This window comes from Suricata suricatta, chromosome 6 (assembly GCF_006229205.1).
Source record: "Suricata suricatta isolate VVHF042 chromosome 6, meerkat_22Aug2017_6uvM2_HiC, whole genome shotgun sequence".
NCBI lineage: Eukaryota > Metazoa > Chordata > Mammalia > Carnivora > Herpestidae > Suricata > Suricata suricatta.
In genome coordinates, this window is record NC_043705.1 from 87,229,670 (window position 1) to 87,252,388 (window position 22,719).

The following is a 22,719-nucleotide window of genomic DNA, read 5'->3' on the forward strand; positions in this document are numbered from 1 at the left end:
AGCCTTGCCCAGCCACCCTCAGAAGTGAGGCAACTCTCTCATTTGATGTCATTTCGGGGTAAAAGAGCAAGAGAATGGCAATCTCTTAACACATTTCCAGAATGAAGTTTAAACGATCACCAACTCGCGAAGGCTCTCCTTGCCAACTATGAAAGGGCAGTGTTGAAAATGGGGTTTCATTTTTCCTGCCACAAGGGTGCACATTGAAAGAAAAATCCCCCTGGTTCTCTCCAAGCCTCAGAGCAGATCTTTGGTGTCTCCCGGACACACCAAGATCCTTTTGTCCTTGCAGGTCACCGACCTTGTGATCATTTGGCAACCCCGCCAGTAGGACTCCGCACGGCAGGAGGGCAGAGTTCCCAAGAAAGGGTGCACACTGACAACAGGGATCTGGGAGCTCTTTTTTATTTTTTAATGTTTATTCCTGAGAGAGAGAGAAAGAAAGAGAGGGGAGGGGCAGAGAGAGAAAGAGGGAGAGAATCGTAAGCAGGCTCCATCCACACTGTCAGCACAGAGCCAGATGAGGGACTTGAACTCACGAACCGTGAGATCATGACTTGAGCTAAAACTAAGAGTCAGACGTCCAACCGAATAAGCCACCCAGGCGCCCCCTGGGAGTTCTCTAAAGTCTGAAGGATGACTGGAAAGCTCTCCCGTGGTCCAGGAGGCAAGGGTGACCGATGATGTCCTGGCCCAGGTGGAGGACACCCACACGGCATCCTCACTTCTCCTATTTCACCAGGAGTGTGGGGCATCCAGCCGTGGTCAGCACAACAATGGATGGTGGAGAAAATCACCCACTTAAATCTCACGAAAAACAGTAACAGAGTGGTCTCAAATTGTGCTCCCTTCTTCAGGAAATCAGGTGATGTCTGGAGAAGCTGGCCCTGTGTGTGTTTGGGTTTTCTGAGGATGGAGGGATCCACAGGACCACAGGAACCGGGCACTGATTGGGAGTAAGTGTGAGAACACAACACTCATCTTCAAATGCGGGCTACTTTCCATTTGTGCCTTCTGCCCACCTCTAGATTAATCTGCAGCCCTGGAAGGCTGGCCTCTCCAGATTGCATCAACCAGTCTCTCTCAACCTTCTGGTTTCTGGTTGGGTTTGCTCAATGCGAGGCTTTGAAAAAACAAGTGGGAGGGAGGAGGAGAGAGAGGTTCGGGTATTTCTCCCCTGCTCTCACCTTCCTAAAGCACATGTCTCTAGCAGTTGTGTGTCCATTCATACCTGGGGATGGCAACTGCTTCCACTATTGTTAGTGGTATCAGTTATCTATCACTGTGTAACAAATCACTCCAAACCTAGTGATTTAAAGCAATCCTTGTTTATTTGCAGATAATTCTACACTTTGAGGTAGACTCATCTGGACAGTTCTTCGGCTGGTCAGATGATGGCAGGTACATGAGCAAGTCCCTAAGTGACAAAGAATTTAAGAAGTCTGAATGGTATACAATATCACACACCATAAAAGGCACATGGTCTCCTTTTCATGTGGTGTAACTGACAACCACTTTGGAATGCAATGAATACGTAAGGCATACGTATACAGCACGTGTTACCCTTATCCCCTGTTTGTGATGACTTCCATAGACAGCTAACCATCAGACCCATGGTCTGAATACATCCCTGAAAATAGTCATGGAGTATATTACTTTGCCTTGCTCACATACGGTCAGAGGTGCCCCACGTGGCCTTTTCAGGATCCTGGTGGGGGTTGCTTTGACTATACACTGTGCTCAAGTCCTTCTCACTGGCTTATCATTGCAGGACTGTGGTGTTCATGAAAACAGGTCTTTGCACACAGGTGAGTGTCTGGTTAGTAAAATGCACTCCAGATAGCACTCCAGCTCTCTACTGGCTTGAGGCTTTTGATGTCCAGAATAAACAAAAACCCTAGAAACATTTTAATTCTTTAAAAAAAATTTTTTTTATTATTGAGCCAGAGAGAGACAGAGCATGAAGGGGAGGGGCAGAGAGAGAGGGAGACACATAATCTGAATCATGCTCTAGGCTCTGAGCTGTCAGCACAGAACCCAATGAGGAGCTCGAACCCATGAACCTTGAGATCATGACCTGAGCCAACATCAGACGCTTAACCGACAGAGCCACCCAGGCACCCCCCACAGAAACATTTTCTTGAAAAAGGGTAGCCTGTTTGTTTCATGGATGGTGCCTTTTGTCACGGGGAGAGAAAACTTGTTCCCACCCCCATATGGAGCACAATAGCAGCTTTCTGACCTGCAGCCCTGGTCATGCCCCTCCAGTCCACTCTCCATCCAGAAAGCAAAGTGATGCTCTTAAAACACAATTAGATCACTGCCTCTCCTCTGCCTCCAAACTACCACAAAATATCCAGCATCCCTCCCAGCCTCCTTCCTATCATTGCGCCTACCTTTCTGGTTTCACCTCCAGTCGCCTCTTTGTCCCTCACCAGTCTCTGGCCACACCAACTTTCTTGCTGCTTCACACATATGCCAAGATCACTCCCTGCTCAGGCACTTTGTACTTGCTGTTCCCGCTACCTAGGATGCTGTTCCCCGAGACCTCTGCATGGCTGGCTCCTTCTCATCAGGGCTCACCTTGAATGTCATCTCCACAGAGAGGCCCTCCAGTCTTGCTTTTTCACACCGCTTATTATACTTTGATCCCAGCACTTATCACTAGCCAGTATCTTTCTGGTTATTTAGTAGTGCATTTTCCTTCCCCTGGGAAAAGATAAGCTCCAGAAGAGCAGCAGCACTGTCTGGAGGGTTGGGGGGTCACAGACATGACCCACCGACTCGGGTCTGTCTCCAGGCAGCTCCCTGTCCAGAGTTCCAACCACAGCACCAGCCTGCTTCCTGAACGAGTGCTGGCATCTTCTCAGCACTTGGAAATTGGATCTCAGTCTCAAGCCCCGTGACTCAGCCAGCAGCACGAGAGAAGGCTGGGCTGGGCACACCAGGGTACCCGCAGTCTTCAGAGAGATAGCAGCCCTCCAAGGAACAGAGCTCCAGGGGGAAGGCTGGGCACCAAGCCCAGGGGCTGATCTGTTCACTGGAAGCTGACCCTCTCCTGGACGGTGCCAACCCTCAGCATTTCTCAAACTAGGCAGTCTCCCAGCTTTTTGAACACTGCTGGTGTCGCCTAGCTACGGAATTACCACGCAGATAGGGCTCAGGGGATGAAATTAGATTTCCCTTTGCAAAACAAAGACAAACACACTCCGCTAGCCTGTCCTGGGAGAGCTGCATCAGGAGGGCCTGCTTCCGGGGCCAGGCATTCAAAACCCGTGGGCTGTCTTGCTTGCTTCAGCAGCTCCTGGCAAAGGGCAACAGAGTTCCCCAGCTTTGAAATCTAATTGCCTGCCATGGCTGCGAATCCCATCTCCAAAGGAAAAAAAAAATTTTTTTTTAGATGGTAGAGGAGGGCGGAAGGGGGTGGGGGGAGCTGTTCTCAAGGAACCAGCCGAGATAAGCCCATTTAAGCTTTGGCATTATACCTTTCAGGAAAGCCAATTTTTAAAACATTCGTCTGAGGAGCTCCTGTTTAAAAGAGAAAGATCCATAAATGCAGCTTCTGTCGGTAATGAGAAAATGGAAATCACAAGCAAGACCAGAGAACTCATTCCACTCATTCCACCAGAATCTTAATGATCGCCGGAATAATTGTGCTGGTCTCTCAAATCGGGAAGTGGACAGTCACAGCACCGGATTTTTATACGAGGGTCAGATGGGTTCATGTTTTTTTTAATTGGGCTCATTTCTAAACCATGTGCTTGTCATGATGCCTTAATCTCTTCCCTGTCCCCCAGCAAAACTGCGTTCTCTCTCCTTGTCTCCCTCAAACAAATGCCGCTTCTCAAAGAGGGAAATGAGCTTCCCTCTCTTGCCAACAGATTTCTTATCATATGACTGCTCTGCCGTGGGTGAACCTCTGTTTCTCTTGCATAAGAGAGCAATTTCCTGAAGGAAAAAAAGGGGGAAAAAATCAAACTGCTTGCTGCTTCTTGTTTTCTATGCACAGGTCTTTAGCCTCAGCGCCCAAAGATAACAGGAAAGCAGCAGCTTTATTTCAGGAGGATGGATATCAGTCTTTCAGATGGCAGTGGGATATTTTCCTACACTTGCTTTATTTGGTGGGATTCGGGAGAAGAAACAAACTCATAGGTGATTTCAAGGGTTCACCATGCAACGTGATACCTTCTGGCAAAATCTCATAGAGAGGTTAAAGTTTAACAATGATTAACAAATTAGAAGACTCACCATATGGCTGAATATAAATTACAGCCTTCATTTAGGATGCCTAAACCAAGGGATGAAATCCTGAAAGTAATAAAAAATAATAACGAGCCTTGGGATTAAAAAAAAAAGGAAAGTATAATTTCTCAAGTGTTCTTAGAGGTGTGAAAGGTGACAGCGGCCATAGTTAAATAAAGGCGCGCCAGCTCTTTGGCAGACACTGACCACGCCAGGCAGTGTCAGGGAGCACCTCAGATCTGTCTTGGCCAGTTCACTTCCCTTCTGGGCTCTGGTCACCAGCTTTGTGCCACCCAGAGAGGGCAGTGAGCCCGGCCCCAGATCCGGGGCTAGCTTTGCTAGCAGGGGTGGGGGCGGGGCTCGAAGAAACAGGAAAGAAGTTGGGGAAGGAGAAAGGGAAGCAGGAGACTATCATCTGCATTCACTCATTCATTTGATAAATGCTGCTGGCATCCCACTATGTGCCAGCTCATTCTAGGTGCCAGGGAGACAATGCCAAGCAAGGCAAGACTGCACTCCAACCCTGCGGGAGCACACAAAAAATGCACAAGTACACCTAATGGTTGTCGCTTGGTTGAGTGCCACCAGGAGTACAGGGGCACATGCTCCCATGCTCAGCAATAACCAGGAGACAAGACCTGGGTGGTGGATGGAGACCTCGTCCCTTGGGCATGGGGGAGGCCGCCATGAACGTTCATTATGTCTGAGTGCCTTTCATACGCCAGGTCCCAGCTAAGTGTCCTATTCACTCCTCACACTAGCCCAGTGGGGCACACGCTGTCAGAATCTTTTTTTAGAATGTTTATTTTTGAGAGAGAGTGCGCATGCGGGCGCCTGAGAGAGAGCTCGAGAGCGCCCTAGTAGGGGAGGGGCAGAGAGCGAGGGAGACACAGAATCTGAAGCAAGCTCCAAGCTCTGAGCTGTCAGCACAGAGCCTCATGAACCAGGAGATCATGACCTAAGCAGAAGTTGGGTGCTCAACCGACCGGAGTCATCCAGGCGCCCTACCTTCCTGTTCCCAGAGGCCAAGGTGACCACCTCCCTCCTCCCCTGATGCTAGGGGTGAAGGGATGTGTTCCCGGGAGAGTTGCAGCTGAGCAGCACAGAGACGGGGGCAGCTGACCCCGCCTTGGAGCACAAGGAGGCATTTGGCCCAGAAAGCAGAAAGAAACAGCGTTGCAGGCAGAGAAAACTGCACGCAGAAAAGCATGGCGGCGTGAGGCGCAGCACATTTGGGGAAAGCAGGTGACATCCCTGGGCTGCTCTCCACAGTGCCCTTCCCCACAGCCTGCTTCTCCTCTAGGATTCCCCGTCCCAGCCGCGGCACTGCCAGCCACCCAGGTGCACAATCCACAAATACAGGCAGCACCCTGTCACCTGCCCACTCACGCATCCCAACTGTCACCAAATCCTCCTAAATATAGCCGGAATCTGCCCACTTCTCCGCCCCATCTTTGCTGCCACCACCCTCCTCCCAGCACCCACCATCTCCCTAGACTATATTGTCACAGCCTTCTGAAGGTTCCCCCGCACCCGCCGGAGTGTACCCACCACCCATCACCCGGTTCTCACGGAGCAGCCCCAGTGGCCTCCATTTCTGCACATCGGACTCTGCTTAAAGCTGCTCTCCAGGGTTCAGCTCCAACACTCCCCCCTGCCAAGGATGCCCACCCCCAGACTAAGTCAGATGCCCTGTTGAATGCTCCATGACACACTGTTCTTTCCCTCCCTGACACTCGGGCAAAGTTTGCATGTCCCCACACATGTCTGTGATAACTTCGTCTGACACTGGGAGCTACCAGAGGGTAGGCACTGTCACCACCCCTCCCGGGTCCCCACACGTAGCAGGCCTGCAGCAGATCTTTGCAGAATGGATGCATAGATGCTAAAGTGCTCAGAGGTGTGGCAGAGGCGGGGTATGGAAGGGGGTGGGAGGGACAGATTCCTGGAGGGTCTCAGTCACCATGCTGAGGGATGCAAGGGATGGCCCTGGCAGTCTCCCTGGGATGGACGGGGTGTCCTGGCTTTTTCCCTGGTGTGGGCAGGCTTTAGAAAATGGCCAGCTGGCCTTGGGCTCGAGGCAGAGTCCCCCTCTCCACCAGCAGGTTTGAGCTGCTGTTGAAATAAGCAGGCTGAGGGAAGGTCGCTTGTTTGGGCAGGTGCCAATGTCTGCCACCAAAAGCCTGCCTGCCACCCATGCTTCCCTGCCCAAAGATGCCCAGGGCTCAGAGGGCATTGTGTGCCCGCACCTTCCTGAAGCTCCAGAAATTCCAGCAAGGCAGCTGGGGAAGACATGGGGTCAGGGGCCCCCTGTTGATGAAGGAAGTCAGGGGATATAGTAAATAGAACTGTGCAATGCTCAGAGCATTTCTGCAGCTGTCTGAGGGGCAAAGAGATACATGCTCTTTTTTTCTTTTTAGTTTATTTTTTTCAAGAGAGCGCAAGCGAGCAGGAGGGGCAGAAAGAGAGAGAATCCCAAGCAGACTGTGCACCATTACACAGAGCCCAACGCAGGGCCAGAATCCACGAACCATAAGACCATGACCTAAGCAGAAATCAAGGGCACTCAACTGACTGAGCCACACAGGGGCCCCAGAGAGATAGATGTTCTTACTCATGATGACTCCAGGACATCAGGCCAACCAGACACCCCTGGCAGTTTGGTCGGTACAGCCAAGACAGCTGAATCCCTTGGCTCCTCACTCCATGGCCCAGCCAGAAACATACTATGAGAAACATCTGTCCATGCCTTTGTTGATGAGGGCATTCCTTCCATATCCGGGTCTGATGTGGGTTCTGTCCTTAAGGCATTTAGAGCTGGTGCAGGACACACAGGCAGAGTGCTAGCAGAACCTGTCCCCTGGGCATGTTTTATTTTATCTTAAAAGAAAGTGGCTTCCAGCATTTAAAGCCAAACAATTTCACATCTAAGTCTAGGTTTTTGGCTTCTTGAAGAAACAAGAAGATTCCATTATTACTTGGCATCAGTTGCCTGGAGTGGGCACTGCTGCCCTCTTTGGATGGGCATGAGCTCTGCAGCCTACCGCTCTCTCTGTCTACCTACTCTCTGCGAACTGACCTTCATTCCATTTAGCTACTGCTCCCCACAGTCCCCTGCAACATCTGATAGGGACAGTCATCAGATAACCCTCCAACTGGGTGAACATGTCTGTGAAAGGGGTACAGAAGAAATGTACAGATAGCTCTGGAACCAGAAGAGGGCTCCTGACCTCCTGGCCTGATGGGGTTGGACTCCCTCCCTCTACAGAGCACAGAGGAGCCTCCTGTTGGCCCTGGCTTATCTGGGTCACCCAACCCTATCCTCTGAGACAGAGAAATTTCAGACTCCATGATGTTCCAGAGCCCAACCAGCCAGGTAAGGAATGAGTTACAAGGGCCCCTTTCCCAGGGTTCCAGCAAAAGTCCTTCAATGGGCTCTCCGTAGGCTGACCTGGGCCATGTGTCTGACCCAGAGCTGCTCACGGTGGCCAAGGAGAAGGGTCAGTCCAGACCACATAGGATGAGACTAGAGAAGACATCCTTCCCCAAAGGAACAAGTTTCTAGAAGAACAGGACTTAGATGCTAGCCAAGCACACACTGCAGATGTCAGCCAGTATGTACATCTTAGGTGCAATCTTTATAATTACTTACCCCACTGGGCCAGCACCCATGCCCCTCATCTTCGCAAGCCCCCCGGGACATGACTTTCTGTCCTGCACAAAAGCTTATGTAATTAACCTAGAGTGGTAGACATGATCTCTGCTAGGAAAGACGTGGTGGACAGGTGGGTGTTCTCAATGCATTGTGTCTGTTCATTTTCTATCTCTAAAAGCTCCCTGAGAGCAAGTCCAGCTTCTCTCTCATTCTTTGGTGTCATCCACAGTCTACCATAGCACTAGGCACCCGGCCGCCTGATAACTATCTCTCAACATCCTAGAGGACATCATGGAGAGAATTACAGACTTCCCCTAGGGAGCTGGGTTTACATGGAGGTTCCTTCCATCTTTCAGTAGCTGTACTTTGTCAGTGTATTAGGGTTCAAGAGGGGGCATGGAATAAGGGCTTTATTATCGGATTTAGGCCTCACAGTGTAGGCGAAGGAAGGTCTGGAGGAGGCAGGGAAGGTTGAAGGGCTCACTGGCAAGTCGATGGAGAAGCTGAATGTGATTGGGAAGGAGGCTGCTGCGAGGGAGGGAGAAGAGCTGGACGTGAAGCCAAGAGTAAAGGCCCATGGGCACCACTGTCACCTCTACCTCTCACTGCCACCACAGCCAATGCAGTCACACATCTCACAGTGTGTGGCCACCGCTCACCTCCACCTCCGGATTTTTGTGCACATGCCTCTTTTGGTCAGCTCACACCTGGAACCATGCAGGGAAGGGAATTCTGGACCACAGGGCTCCAGCCTAACCATGTTAACACCATACCACACAGTCAGGTACTGGACCCCCCTCTGAGCCACTGTTTCCTCATCAGTGAAATGGGGACCCAACAGGCACAGGGATATAATCTATTATAATCCTCATTTATACAACCATCATTATTGCTTGTTATTTACCAGCCTTTGCCAGAACCTTTGTTACTTAGGGGAACTTTGGCCCTTCCCTCTTACCGTGGTAGTGCCTTTAAGAATTTCCAACCCTACTAAGTCAGAGAGAGAAAGACAAACGTGATCTGTGTGATCTCACTTATGCATGGAATCCAAGAACGCTGAACTCATAGAAACAGAGGGTAGACTGATGTTCATCAGGCTCTGGGAGGTGGGGTAACTGGGGGGATGCTGGTGAAAGGGCGCACACTGACAGTTATCAGATGGGTAAGTTCGGGGCATCTAATGTACAGCGCGGTCATCATAGTGAATATTCTTGTTCTGTAGACCTGAAAGCCATTAGGAAAAGAAATCTTACATGTTCTTACCGTAACAGCAGCACGGTAACTACGTGAGGTGAGGCTGTGTAACCTGATAGGATTGTCAACACTTAGCAGTATATGCATGGATCAAAGCATTGCCTCCTACATCTTAAAACTTATGCAAGGCTAAGTGTCCACTATAGCTCAGGAAAGCTGGGGGAAAAGAAAGGATTTCTGTTTCAAAGCCGCAGCAGCCTCTGTGGGCAACTGTGACTCAGGTTAAGTCTCGAATTTGAAGCATTAATCACTGTCCCGCGAGGGTTTCATGTCTGTGGTGCTCTGGCCTCTTGCAGAGCCGGGTTCTTCCGTTCCATAGGCCTGTCTGGAGACCATTCCCGTTTCTGCCTTGGCTTGTTTCTGGGGCCGTCAAGGTAGGAGAAGCTGACGGGTAGCACAAGGTCCTCACCTTTCAGGCCTAGTTGCCACTCGTGGCCTGGGGAGAGCCTCCCCTTCCTCGGGGAGCCCTGACTCCACAGCTCCTAGCTACAAGGTGCCTCCCCAAAGGACAGGGTCAAATGAACGCCTTGGCAGGAAGCAACAGCCATCCTGGGACTTCAGAAAGAAAGCATTCTTCTCTGGAAATTGCAGAGCTGGCCCTTTAAGGCCCCTGGACTGTCTGCTTGGGTGGGATGAGAGATGCAGCAAAAACGAAGGAAGAGAGGGTCAGGGAGAGAGAAAGAAAGACAGAGAGAGATCCGTTGTGATACCATGGCAACGCTATGAATACTCCAAAATGGATGTAATTTGAAGATTAATATTCAGGGAGACAGAAGGACAGCTTCCCCTGGGCTGCTCATAGGCCCCTGAAGTTGCTTCAGATGCGAACTGGGCAGGGCGGATTGAGGCCTGGAGGAAGGGACCCACTTCCTCAGAGATGGGGAAACTGAAGCTAGGAGAAGGGGAAGGGGCCAGTCTAAAGGCACCTAGCTCCAGCACATGGACCAATGGTTCCTTTGTTGATTTAGGCACCAAACAATCATTCAATGCCTATGATGGAGCGGGTGCTCTCCCAGGTGCTGGAGGTAAGCGTGGAATGAGTGAAGGGGTCAGCAGGTAGTGGGTAAGTTGGGAAAACTCATCCCTGTACCAGACTTCATGTCTAATTCTTGGCCTTCGTAGACAAAACCCAAGCAGCTACATTCCCGCAGCATTGGTGGGGAAACTGGGGCTCAAGGAGGCTCGGCCACTTGCCAGGGTCATACACCCCATGTGCCTGAGCTCGGGGACCATGAGATGCCTTTACCTCTTTGCTGCATCACCACCCACACACTTAGCTGGAGAGGATGCTGAGCTTGAGGTAAAGAAAGCCTGGTCACCTGACAGTTGACAGAGCTGGGTCCCTGGGGGCTCTGATGCCTGTGGCAAGGGCTGAGTCCTCTGTGACACCCTGAAGATGAGCCTTGCTGCCACTCCAGGCTGCGTGCATGCCTGGCTCTCTCCAAGAGGGAATGATTAGTAGTCAACTGGCCACGGAGCTCAGCAGATCCCAACCCATACAATTTCATTACTTTCAGTACATACAAAAAGGTGGTAAGAATGACTGCCTATGCGGAGAAGATTGGGCATAAGAGAATCAGGGTTCAGAAAGGGGACTTTTCAATTGTTAACACAGGAATTCTTTAAAACATTTGCTAAGTGAAAAATATAAATAACCATAAAAATATAAATACTCATAAAATATCCGGGTCTACTAAGTTCACCAGCCGTATGATCTGGAATGAGTCGCCTGCTTCTCTGTGACCCGGTCAGGGACCATTACAAAACTGGTGGGTTGCAGTAAACGGTACAGGAGTTCACGGAGTGAGACACCTGTCCCCACACGGCAGCATGAGGCATCGTGAGACAGACAGAAGGACAGAAAGTTTTCACTTCTGTTGAAGGGCGGGAGAACACAGAGAAACTAAGGCCATGAGCTTGAGGCTGGACAGAAGGCGGCATGGCTTGCTGGCCTCTCCAAGTGAGGGCCTCTGCGGCCACCACAGGCCTGGCTCATCCTCCACGGGGAAGTCTCACTTTCATGTCCTGGACCCAGTGAGTGAAGTCATTCCATGAGATGCTTTCTGCCCTGGGAGGGTGTCATGGGGCCGCCAGTATGCAGAAAGTCTGACATCCCTCCAGACTTCGAGGGACAGACACCACACCTGCAAGGGGCCAAGCTCCAGGTGGGATAGGGTCCCATGGCCGGCCAGGCCTAAGAAAGCAGGAGCTGCCTTCCTTTCCACCTGGCATGTCCCCGGCTGGCCTCCCCTGGGAAGGAGGAACATTTCACAGGATGACGACAGCTCAGAGAAGCAAAAGCCAGCTAGGAGATGGAAGATGGGCCCGCAGTCTCCCGTGAATTATCTTAACTATGAAAAAAAAACAAAAACCAGCAACATTTTGAAGCCTTTTATGGAGCTTAGAGTGAAAAAAAATTTGCTTTTTTTCTGCTGGAACAAAGATAGTAGGTATGTTTCCCTTTCTAGAGCTTAAACTGCACAAGTTCTTTTGAAAAAAAAATCAAAATCTGGGGTTCCGTGGGTCAGGTCTGGCATTCAGATGTCTTCTCCATTCCCCTTCCTCCCAACTCAACAAAATGGAGGCACTTGAATACATGGGGCTTTTGAAATACTGAATGATCTGGTGGTCTTGGGCCAACCCACACGCCGGGCAGCAACGAACAGGGCCCTCGCCGTGGCCGTCTCCTGCAGATGGGTGTGCACCCCCTGACCACCACACTCCACACCACTCCCTGCCTGTAAATCACAGCAGCTTACATCCCTCACACTGTGATACTAGGGTAGCCCCTGCCATCTGTCCCCACCCCTCGCTACCATGCCAAAGGCTTCAAAGAGAGTCTAACCAAATCCAGTGCCTGGCTCCGAAATGCATTTCTGTGATTTTGCCAGGTGGTTTGCCTTCCTATTACTGATTTCCCTCCTTAATGGCTGGTCAAATCAGTTTCTTCCCTGAGCACATCCTAGCTGTGAGTCTGATGCTCTACTGTCTAAGGACTGTGTGATTTAAGGGAAGCTATTTAATGCCTCTGAGCCTCCACTTCCAAGGAACTGATATGAAACTAAGGTTTTAATATGATTATTATTATTAATAATATTTCCCAAGTTTGTAGGTTGACTGGGTGGCTCTTTTGCTTTAATGTGGTGCCAGCTGAGGCCCAGGGAGGCCTCAGAGGCCTCTCTCATGTGATCGGCAGTTAGCTCTGACCACAGGCTGGGAAGTCTGAGGAGCTGCTGGAAGAAATTCTCCCCAATGTGCCTCTCCACACAGCTGCTTGTGCTTCCTCACAGTGTGGCAGCAAGGGCTGTTCCCAGAGGTGAAGACAGAAGCTACAGCTCTCCTAAGACCCAGATGTTAGCTAGCATCACCTCCCTCACATTCTGGGGAACATAATAGGTGCCAGACCCAAGGACTCATGGGGAGAGCAGATGGGACTCTGCCTCTTGGTGTGGACATAGAAGGTCTCCTCACAAAAAAAGCATGGGAGGTAAGGAACATTTTTGCAGCCACTTTGGAAACACGACATCCAACAGATGGATTTCACAGAGCCTAATGCACCGAAGTCCTTCAACAATGTTAGTTTCATTCATTCGCTCATTCATTCATTCATTGATTCATCCATCCTACACACATTCAGGAAGCACTTATTGTGTGCCAGGTTTAAACCAGGCACTGGCAAGATGGAGTTGGTCCCATCCATCAAGGGAGTCATACTTCTGGGAGGGAAGCACGCAGGTAGAGCGGTAATTACAGCATGACATGGTAACTGCGTTGCTAGAAGAATGCCCTCAGATTGGCAAGTGGACCCACCCTGGGCCAGTGGGAATCAGCCCGGGACACTGGCTGGCTCTCCTGGGAGAGAAAGGTTCTTTTTTCCAGGGCTGTTCGTTTGCCGTCACGTGGAATCTGCCAGTGCCTGTTCTGCCACGTGTGGAAGGACTTGTGACAGGTCTGCCAACCAAATCTTCTCTTCTGCTGAAGTAATTTTGGTTCAAGTTTTACCTCACTTCCTATTAGAGAGAATCCCTACAAACACTGTTCCTAAGGCACTCACAATCTAATAGGAGGGACCCATGTGCAACAAAGAATTATGTTTCAGTGGTATAAGAGATAAAACAGAGATGTGCATAGGATATTATGAACGGAGGGATTGGGTTCTTTTTTTTTTTTTTTTTTGCAGGCGGGTAAAGAACTTCTGGAAAGTTCTTTGGAGGAGGCCCCCACCCATATACTTACCACTGGGCTGGGCAAATTAGCAGATGCTCTCTATGGACCAGGGAAGAAATGGCAGGGTCTTAAGACCAAACTAGTAGAGATCAAGTTATCCCAATTTAAATCTGCCCCCTTCCTAACTTCCTAAACACTGGATGCCCTGGTGTCTGCAGACAGAAACAGAATCTCCTTAGCGAAAGCAGTCTTTTAATAGACCTCGAGAGGTTAATGGGCCTGACAGATCTTTGACATTTATTGGATTTTACGAGCTAGTGGATGTGACTTAGAAAGCTGATCGGATGTTCCAAATCGATGGCCCCTTTGGGGTGCTGTCTTCACACAGAGCCGTAATGAGGTGACCTTGGATGCTTGAGTCTGGAAAGAACAGAGAATGTCAGAATCGTAGGAATTCTAAACTGATCAAGGCCTACACAGTACCCTCAGGGTCCCTCTGGCCCTGAGATGCTTTGCCCATAGATTCTGTAATCGCATACTCCTTCCAGCTCACCCTGCCTGGACAGTTACAAGCATTAGTATCCTTTTACAAGATCCCTTCCCTCGCCTCACAACCTTTTGTGAAAAAGCTTTGTTATCATGGCATTTAATAAATTAACAAATCTGGGGCTGCTGCTCTGCACCAGGCACAGTTCAGGCAAAGGGGATCCAGAGAAAACTGTGAAATGTTCCTTCTCTTCTAGCAGCTTACATCCTATGGGGAAGACTTCCAGAGACCCAAATCCTGTTTGTGCCCTGTAATGGGGCGGGCCAGGGGGAACACAGAGAGAGCAGGCAGTAGGGAGGAAGGCAAGTTGACTCGGGAGGATTAGGGAAGCCTCCCAAGTACAGGGCCTTGTGGCTGGGTTTTGAAAGCCAAGTAGGAGCCCAGCAGGCTGGGGAGGAGAAAAAAAGGACATCCAGGTGGGGAAATGAGGTATATAACAAATACAAAAGTGCAGAGACACACAGATGCTGTCTCTGGAGCATGCAGAATATACCAAGGATACATCGCTTTTCTCAACTTGGCAGAAAGAAAACCTTAAGGGCTGGGAAGAGCAGGAAAAAGATAGGCTCGTACATCACTGGAAGGGATGAGAATTACTATGAAGCTTTTTGGAAATCCTGGCAATGTCTGCTCAGATTTAAAATACACACGACCTCTGGGCCACAAATTCTACCTTTGGGACTTGGGTCTCGATGTTTTAAAATAAAATTCAACTTAAGTTTAAATAAAATAAAAGGAAATTCTGTGCAATTTCCCAGCTGTGGTGAACAGGAGTCATTGTTCCTGCCCAGAATCCCTTCTTTTGGAAACAGCAGTCTGATTTCCTTTGGGGAACAGTTCTTCCCACTCGGGCCCATGTGGGCGTATGGTCATCTTGGAGCAGGCTTCTTTATTCTGTGGCTCATGTTAGTTATAGAAATGCCAGCCAAGCAGATACCCACTGGCTTGGGAGGAGAAAGAAGGATTTATTTGGGAGCCAATGGTTGTCTCTGTCCAAATCCCGTGGTACTGAAGTTCAGGGCATAGATGAGCAAATTGGCCTAGGATCTGTTGGTAACTAATTACTTGTTTGGGCCGCTCATCTTGGGGAGAATTCTCCACCTCATGAGCCTACCTGGTAAGCCACTTCCCACTACAAAAGTCAAAATCAAAATTCATTATCCAGCCTCCTTTGTACCTAGAGAGACAGCATGTAATCCTGGCTTCTCCTATCACCCATGCCTTCTTAGGACATGAACATGACCACTACTGAGAAGCAGGGACAACATGGAGTCCATTCTGGCAACAATGGTGGCCATGAGCTGAATCAGGTTTCCGGCAGTGTCAGCCCCCAATCCAGGGTCCAGTCCTGCTAGTGTTGGTGGTGCCAGTGGCAGGGTCCATGCCCAGCAGAGGAACAGTTGTGTGGTTTGGGAAATTGCTCCTAGCTCCAAACAACTCTCAAAGCTACACAACAAAGAACGATTATGAAATATTTTCCTGCTGCAACTGGCCAAGTCTGGTCCCTGTCTCCGAGTATGGACAGAGATGCAGAGCGGGCCATGAGCAAGAGGATGCAAGAACTGATGAGGTGCTCCAGAGCTCACCTCCCCCATCTTGGACTTCAGCCTGACCCCTGGAGACTGATGAAGAACTTGAGTTCTGAGGGAGAGATGGGGCTGGAGAGAGTCTGAACATTCTGCTCAGTTGGGTGACCGAGGGCTTTGATGTACATGGTGAAAAGCCAAGTGACCCCTTCTGTGCACCAGGCTGGTGCACAGTTGTACCCATTCCTTGTCAATACTTTAATAGCTACAGAGCTGATATTCAGGCACTTGTGATTCGCTAAGGGTGGGTGAGGGAAGCATGTGAAAATGTGGGACAATGGAGCCCATCCCACTAGGAAAAGAATAAACTAATCGATCACCTACTCCACTCACTGGTTCTGGGGCTAAGTGAACTGGGCATACATTAAACTGAACAGTACAGGTTCCTCAGGAAGGGGAGGCCAGGGTGGTCCTGGGGTTCAGAGGGTTCCTGGCCTCCTCTGTCTGAAGCCCCTTCTGTACCAGCACAGGCCACCAAGTCAGGCTTCCATGAAGCCTCAGGCTTTAAAAACACAGCCTGGTGAATTCCAGACATTCTGAGTGGCTGCCTGGACCGCATGCCCCGTGTTTCCACTAGGGAAGCACTCCGAAGGCTCTCCTGGAATTCAACTTATTTGTCCGTAGGTTGTTTTGAAATTTCCAGTGAAGAATCAGGGTCTTAATTCAGAGAGGCTGAGCGTATGCATTTAAAATGCCACTAAGCAAAATCTCATTACTTATATGGCAAAACAAAGGCACCAGCCCACACGGGGCTCCTCAGTTCTAAGTCTACAATATGCAGCCAGCTTCTGAACTTCAGGTCCTCCTCTGAGGCCGAGGGTGAAGGAATTCAGCTGATGCACAACTCTATGAAAGAGCTAAAAACCACTAGCCTGTATGCTTTAAAAAGGTGGAGTGTATAATATGTAAATTCTATCTCCATAAAGCTGTCACCACGATGCCCGAAAGGAGCATGGAGGTCAGACTGGGTTTGAATTTCAGCCCTGCTATGCACTAGCCAGCAGACTTGGAAGCTACTTATACTAAACCTGGCTGAGCTTGGTTCCTGCATCTCTAAAGCAATCAAATGTAATCAAACCCCACGTATGTCATTGAATCAATATAAAGGGGACATGGGAGCAATCTGTGGCAGTGCCTGACCCATGGGTCACACCTGGTAAATGCGTGTGCCTTATCAAGTCCCTGCTGTGCACCGGCACCGAGGAGGCAGAGACAAATGACACTTTGCTCCTGCCTTCAAGGAAAAAACACTTTCGTGTGGAAGACAGGCAGTGACATTATACGTGGTCCCTGAATCACAGGGACCAGACCACACAAGTGAGAAGAACCAGAGGGCTCGGGGAGGGCAGATGTCGCTCCTTAGACACATTTTCCCCGGCCTCCAGCCCCACAGCCCAGTGCTGCGGCCTTTTGTTCTCCCCACGGCTCCATCTGAACGCACGCTCGTTCGTTTACTTGCATGCTTCTTTCGTGCCTGCGTCTCTCCAACTAGACGGGCATCTCTATGAGAGCAGGGCTCTTGTCTGCCTCGGTCCCCAGGCACCAGAACAGTGTCCTGTTCTTAGTAGACACTCAGTAAGGATTTGTAAAACAGAAGAAAGCATCAGGATGAGGCCTGGAGGGTCTCAGCCAAGGAGGCTATTAGGAGGAATTAGCCAAGTGGCGAAGCCAGGAAGGTTGTTCCAGAGTGAGAAAACAGCGGCCAGAGCCACGGAGACTGCAGACCCCATGGAATCAGGAGAAGGGATAAGTGGGAAGTGGCAGGAGAGGAAGATGGAGACACAAGCGGGGCAGCCCTAAGACGAGACTTGGCCCTCACTCTGGGCTGGGGGGGGTCCTCTAACCACTACCAAGATCCCCCTCTCTGTTGGCTCCAGTCTATGAAAACCCGCTCACATCCTGGTAGTCCTGCTGAGTGCAGCCTGTGCGTTTCTATAGTAACCGTCACCATGGCACCAGAGGCCAGGATCCAACTCCCGGCACTGCTGAGGCCCTGTGCTCCCGTCCCCCTCCCCAGCAGCCTCCATCCCACAACATGGAAGGGGGACCGCACTGGGGACATGCAAGGAGGGGTGTGGCCTGATGCAGGGAGACAGGATGAAACATCAGGTATGTTACAACAGACACCAAGGGCAGGCACGGACTGAACGTTTACTAGCAATTTCAGTTTTTTTCTCGGCTCAGGCAGGGGATGGGAGGTCGGGTTTGAACACGCAGCAAGCACTGGAGCAGACAGGCTGCTATGTGGACAGCAGGGTGGGGCATGGAGCTCAGGGCTCCTCATGGCTCCCAGATCTGTGATCTCTCTGAGCCTCACTCTCCCATCTGCAAAGTGGGAAGGATAAACCATGATACTATCAGCTCATCAGAAGGGTCAGAGAAACAAGCACAGTGCTTTGCACCTGGTGCGTGCTTGACAAATACCTGGTGAGTGAGTTTCCACAAAATATTTAAAAAATGAATGTCCCCTCTGTCAGTCGACAAAACTATGAGTCCGTCTTCCCTTCTCTCTCCCCTTCCCCAGTCCACATTCTGTTCAGACACACTTCTATTGCACGAGCTTCAGATCATCTGTTCTCTGTCATCCGCCATCCTCTTGGGGTGGGGGGGGGCGGGCAAAGAAGGTGGGAATCACAGGCTTCTGAGTCACAGACCTGTGTTCTAATCCAGCTGCTCACTGGCTGGCTGGACTTGTGACCCCAGGCAAGCTGAGTCACCTCTCAATACTTATGCTAAAAAATACTCAGTGTGTCAGAACTCAAAATTTCATGGGCTAACCTGTTTCCTATCTGGCAGCCCTAGGTGGGGTGGGTACCTACTAACTCATGAAATAAGTTGGATCTGGGAGTTCAAGTAATACCAGGAATATTTTCTCTCTCTCCCCCACCCCCTCCATTCCCATCTGTGGGCTTTGCTTCCTGCAGCCTCAAGGAGGCCCCTCCTTGTGGGGACAAAGACAGCCATCAGCTGCTCCCTGCCCCTTAGGACTGGTTATTCAGAAGACCCTCCCTCCCTCCCTCCCTCCTCCCGTTCCTCTCTCGCTTCCATCTTGTGCCCGCGCTGGCCCTGTGCCTCTGGTCTACACCCTGTAGTTAGCTCTTTGCTGCCCTAGACTGTGCCATCCATCAGGGCCAGCAACTTTGGATCTGCCCCTCACCTCTCACAGCCTCCCTCGGCCTCTCTGGGCTCCACCACAGCCTGGCCCTTGGCCCTGTGAGCCTTCATGCTTGCTTTCCCCCTCCCCAGAGTGCCCTGCACTGACTCTGTCCTCTTTGGCCCACTGCTTCCGTTTACCCATAGTGGATCTCTACAGTGGACACAGCAGCTCTTCCAAGGTCGCCTCTGACCTGGGCATCCAGAGCTGGCTCTCCACATTTAAGCCATTTTGGCTCTGGGCTTCAGTTTCCCAATCTGTGAGGGGAGGGGACCGGCCCAGCCAGTGGCCACAAATTCTAATGACACAAGTTTGATCTAGGACTTCAAATAAAAACCACAGCCCTGTTTGGAGGGGGCAGGAGCAACTGAGCTCTGGTAGAAAAGCAGGCCCAGTATTGCAATGCTTCTGATTTCCCTAAAGAACAAGATATCTCAGCATGAATGGAAAGCTCTCCATTTTAAGCAGTGGTTCTCGTTTGCGACCTCTGGACTAGACTGTCCAGCAGACTGGGTGGCAGAGCCAGAGCTCTCTGGAGCAGGAGCTTTCCATCACCTGCCCATCCCCGTCCCAGCCCCAATGGCACAACGTGGAGGCCAGGATCATGATGAGACACCCAAGGCTACCAAAGGAGTGGTTGCTTGCCTGAGGTCACAAGGCCATCAGCAGAGGAGCTGGAGGTTCAAATCCCAGTCTGCATATCGGGGCACCTTGGAGAGCCTTCCACCAGGCCAAACTCTATCTCTCCAGGTGGAAACAGATAGAAGGTCACTGTCATGTTGAAAGAAGACTTGGTTCAGAGTCCTCTTTCCTACTGATCAGCGGTTAACACAACCAGCACTGAGGGCTGATCACTTACGATGGGGAGAAGGATACGCAAGGGTCACAAGGAAGGGAGGAGGCGTGTGAGTGGCTCTGATGAGAGTGGATGGCTCCCGGGGACAAAACAGGAGCTGTCGCAGCTATCAGCTCTCATGGACTTCCCACAGAAACAGGGCTGGTGGCCGCCCGCTTCTGTCCCTCATCACCCAGCCCTCACACCCTCTTCCCGTCAGGTTTAGCTTAAGCTAACTAAGTACGGTCATTGCAAAGTCTTAAATCACAGGCCTATGTGACTGGCAGCAGGGGGCCCCATGGCACTTGCTGCAGTTTCCATCTTTGGCAGCTTTTGCCTGGATCAGTGCACATGCTTATCATCTGGCCATGGTTTAGAGACGTGCAGACTCAGAGTGAACATTTGAGTACCTGCTGTGTGCTCTGTGTTGTGCCAGGTGCAGACGACCGGCATTTGGTCTGTACTGCTCTGACGGAATAGAAAAGCCTATTGCCCCTGAGGCTCTACAGGAACAGAACAGGGAGAGATTCCTCATCCAGGGAGGAATCGGAGCAGGGGTGGGGGTGGAGGCAAAACTCTGTGAAGGAAGAGACCCTGAAGCGAGGATGGGAAAGGTGTGTTGGATCAGAGCCACACAGAGCTGAGAAGGCGGGGGGTATTCTCCGCGGCATATACTGTGTGCGGAGGAATGTACACGGGTCCCAGGCCGGCCGATTCTGCCTCCTGAACACTTCCTGTCTGTCCCCTTAAACCCAACACGTCTCAATCTACTCATTCGCCTAACCCCTTCGCATATATATTCATTTCACATTTTTCTTTAAGTTGGCTTATAGATTTTTATAAAACTTATGTTATGAAGAATTGTCCTCCAACAACAGTAATTAAAAAATAGATTTTGCTTATAGATGGTCACTAGAAAGCAAGACAATGCTACTGAAATCCAGCCAGGTTCTGCCCCTCACCGGGGTTGGGGGTGGGCGCTGAGTCTGCAGCCTACTCTCGTCCTTAAAAAGAAAGAGCGGCAAGTGTTACAGAGGCTTTGGTCTTAGCACCAGCCTGAGACCTTCCCCTTGAAATAATCAGGATTGAGACAGGACTGAAACAAGAGATGCTTTAAGCTCTATGTGTCCCCCACTAAAGAGACCCTAGGTACCGGTGTCCCCACGTTTTGAGAAACTGTCCCGGGCAGAGCCTGGGCCAGCTCCCAAACCACACGTGTGCCTCCCTGATTTCCTGTAGGTGGCGGTTTGCAAGTGTGCTCCTGGGAGACGGTACACTCCGCGGCTGTACCTAGAGGCTGTCATGGTGGGAGGGCACTTTGTGTGACAGTAACAACCACGACCCCACAACAGCATAATCCCCACCACAGAGAACACTTCTACAATTCTTGCTCTATACCAGGCCCTTTGCTATGCATTTAAACATATTGAATTATTGAATCCTCACAAAAGCATCAATGATGATGGTGCCATTATTATTCCCACTTTACAGGATGACAAAACTGAGGCACAGAGACATTAAACAGCTGCCCAAGAGCAATGTTACCCTCTTTATATATCGGATTCCCATCCACAATCTCATTATTTTATTCATTCTTTCATCCAGTTGTTGGGCAGGTATGCACTGAGTTATTTTTTATGTTTCCTTTCCTTTTATTTTCAGCAATACTGTGTTTTAAAATGAAACGTGCTGCTTCCGGCTCTGCCCGTGCCTTGACTGGCATCCTTCACTGCCAGCCTCCTGAAATGGCCTCCTGCTGCCTGTGCGGACCATGGCACGGTGCGTGGCCCAGGTCACCCAGGCACCCGTTCCTCTGCTTTCAGGGCGCTGGTGGCTCTCGCAGAGTCCTTCTCCGGGAACTGCACTGGATGCAGGGGGATGACATGGCTTTCCGCGCCGCTCCCCCTACTCCGGTTGGGGTGGGGCACAGCTGGCAATGAGGGACAGACCACTGTGGGGGAACAAAGTGGAGACCCATTGTGCCACTTCAGGACCACTGTTGGGGCTGCTCCTGCTCTGACCTCCCCGCGGGTTGGCTGGGGCCTCTGTTGTACCTGCACCAGGGACCAACTTCCTCTGCCAGGCCTGCTCCTCATGCTCCCTCATGGTGGCCCGAGCCTGACCCCGAGAACGCCTCGGAGACTCCCCCTGCGAGTCTGTCCAGAGGTGGCTGTCCCCATCCGAAGCTGTGAACAGCCCCGTCTTCGCGGTGGTCCCCCCACAACTGAGACCCAAGCCAAAGGAGCCCCAGTGCATCGGACCTTCCCAAATGGTCTTGGTGACACTAGTAAGGCCCAGGGTCACCTCAACTTCCACAAGCCCTGAAAGTCGTGGAGGTGGTTGGTCTCTTTATTTCTGTGTTTTCATACATTAGCCAATTAGGTTTGTTCCCAGGCTCCATTACTGTTTCCTCAAGTGTCTCGTGGCCTTGGCTCTAATGACAGGTGGCCACACGGGCCGGCCGGAGAAGACACTCTCTTGCAGGCCCACGGGGATGAGCCAGGACAGGAGAGAGAGGAAGGAGGGGGAGATTGGATTACAGGGTGTCAGGGAAGGGTCACTGCTCCCCTACCTTTTTCCGCCTTTGAGCGAGGAGAGCGCAATCGGCATTTCCCCCCTTAAGGAGGAAAGGCCTGAGTGGGAAGTGACCCACCTTTGCTCTATTCTTAAATGGCCTGTTCAAAATAGCCTACATCTGCCCCAGGTTTGACCCCTAACATTTCTTAAATTTAATTGCAAATTACTGTCTCAGCAATTCCGCAGGCTTCCCACTGTAGCCTAAACCCAGCTATAAAGGCAGAAAACAAATGGAATTAGAACCTGCAGAGCGGACTTGGGGATGTGAACGTGAGGGCTCACGAGTAATCTCACTTAGCATAAAGCAGGAGGTGGGATTCAGTCTGAAGGAGCTCCAAGGTCACCACGTCTAGCCCTGCTTCACATCACAGGAGTAAGGACCAGGCTGTCTGGTCACTATCCTTGGAAGAACAGAGAAACATGGGAACCAGGCAGCCTGGCCTGTCATCGCCTCCCTAGGCCTGGGCACCACATCTAGTTAGTGAGTACCTACTATGTGCCAGGCCATGAGTCAGTGGTTCTCAACCTCTCTGGTCTTCAGATGCCTCTACATGCTTTAAAATTATTGAGGAGGCCACCCCAAAGTGCTTTGCTGCTATTTATCATAAAGGAAACGAAAACCGAAGAAGTGCACAAGTATTCATGAATTTATTCATTTCAAAGTAGCCGATTACATGTTAACGTCATATATCTCATGAAATA

General features: G+C 50.7%; 2 long non-coding RNA genes across 2 annotated transcripts in view; one reads left to right on the forward strand and one right to left on the reverse strand.

The window, feature by feature from the left end:
• The first annotated feature begins 1,344 nt into the window (after positions 1–1,344).
• Positions 1,345–3,923, forward strand: LOC115293143. Its single transcript, XR_003909386.1, has 3 exons — positions 1,345–1,401; positions 1,772–1,808; positions 3,493–3,923. It is a non-coding gene; the product is annotated as an uncharacterized LOC115293143 (long non-coding RNA).
• Positions 3,924–13,553: 9,630 nt separating this feature from the next.
• Positions 13,554–22,719, reverse strand: part of LOC115294238 — a 29,511-nt gene continuing 20,345 nt past the window's right edge. The window contains exon 3 of the long non-coding RNA XR_003909777.1: positions 13,554–13,738. This is a non-coding gene — a long non-coding RNA (uncharacterized LOC115294238). The remainder of the gene's footprint in view (positions 13,739–22,719) is intronic.